Source organism: Orbicella franksi, chromosome 12 (genome assembly GCF_964199315.1).
Source record: "Orbicella franksi chromosome 12, jaOrbFran1.1, whole genome shotgun sequence".
NCBI classification, from domain to species: Eukaryota; Metazoa; Cnidaria; class Anthozoa; order Scleractinia; family Merulinidae; genus Orbicella; species Orbicella franksi.
In genome coordinates this window covers 15,544,009-15,545,391 of record NC_138156.1, presented here as the reverse complement: position 1 = coordinate 15,545,391, position 1,383 = coordinate 15,544,009, and positions in this window count along the sequence as shown.

Genomic DNA, 1,383 nt, shown 5'->3' with positions numbered 1-1,383 from the left:
GAAGAAGTTTTGGAATCCCTTGCGAGATCACGAACACTTTTCTAAAGTAAGTAAAGATGTTACGAAGTTTTGGAATCCCTTGCGAGATCACAAACACTTCTCTAGAGTAAGTTAAGATGTTTAGAAGAAGTTTTGGAATCCCTTGCGAGATCACAAACACTTTTCTAAAGCAAGTTAAGATGTTACGAAGTTTTGGAATCTCTTGTGAGATCACAAACACTTCTCTAAAATAAGTTAAGATGCTCAGCAGAAGATTAGCAATCTCTTGCGAGATCACAAACACTTTTCTAAAGTAAGTTAAGATGTTACGAAGTTTTGGAATCCCTTGCGAGATCACAAACACTTCTCTCAAATAAGTTACGATGTTGAGAAGAAGTTTTGGAATCCCTTGCGAGATCACAAACACTTTTCTTAAGTAAGTAAAGATGTTACGAAGTTTTGGAATCCCTTGCGAGATCACAAACACTTCTCTAGAGTAAGTTAAGATGTTTAGAAGAAGTTTTGGAATCCCTTGCGAGATCACAAACACTTTTCTAAAGCAAGTTAAGATGTTACGAAGTTTCGGAATCTCTTGTGAGATCACAAACACTTCTCTAAAATAAGTTAAGATGCTCAGCAGAAGATTAGCAATCTCTTGCGAGATCACAAACACTTTTCTAAAGTAAGTTAAGATGTTACGAAGTTTTGGAATCCCTTGCGAGATCACAAACACTTCTCTTAAATAAGTTACGATGTTGAGAAGAAGTTTTGGAATCCCTTGCGAGATCACAAACACTTTTCTTAAGTAAGTAAAGATGTTACGAAGTTTTGGAATCCGTTGTGAGATCACAAACACTTCTCTAAAGTAAGTTAAAATGTTCGGAAGAAGTTTTGGAATCCCTTGCGAGGTCACAAACACTTTTCTAAAGTAGGTAAAGATGTTACAAAGTTTTGGAATCTCTTGTAAGATGACAAACACTTCTCGTAAGTAAGTTAAGGTGTTCAGAAGAGGTTTTGGAATCCATTGCAAGATCAGAAACACTTTTCTAGAGTAGATTAAGACGTTACGAAGTTTTGGAATCCCTTGTGAGATCACAAACACTTCTCTAAAGTAAGTTAAGATGTTCAGAAGAGGTTTTGGAATCCCTTGCGAGATCACAAACATTTTTCTAAAGTATGTAAAGATGTTACGAAAGTTTGGAATCCCTAGCGAGATCACAAACACTTCTCTAAATTAAAGTAAGGTGTTCAGAAGAAGTTTTGGAATCCGTTGCGAGATCACAAACACCTTTCTACATTAAGTTAAGATGTTACGAATTTTTGGAATCCCTAGTGAGATCACCATCACTTCTTTAAATTAAGTTAAGATGTTCAGAAGAAGTTTGGACTCCCTTGCGAAATCAC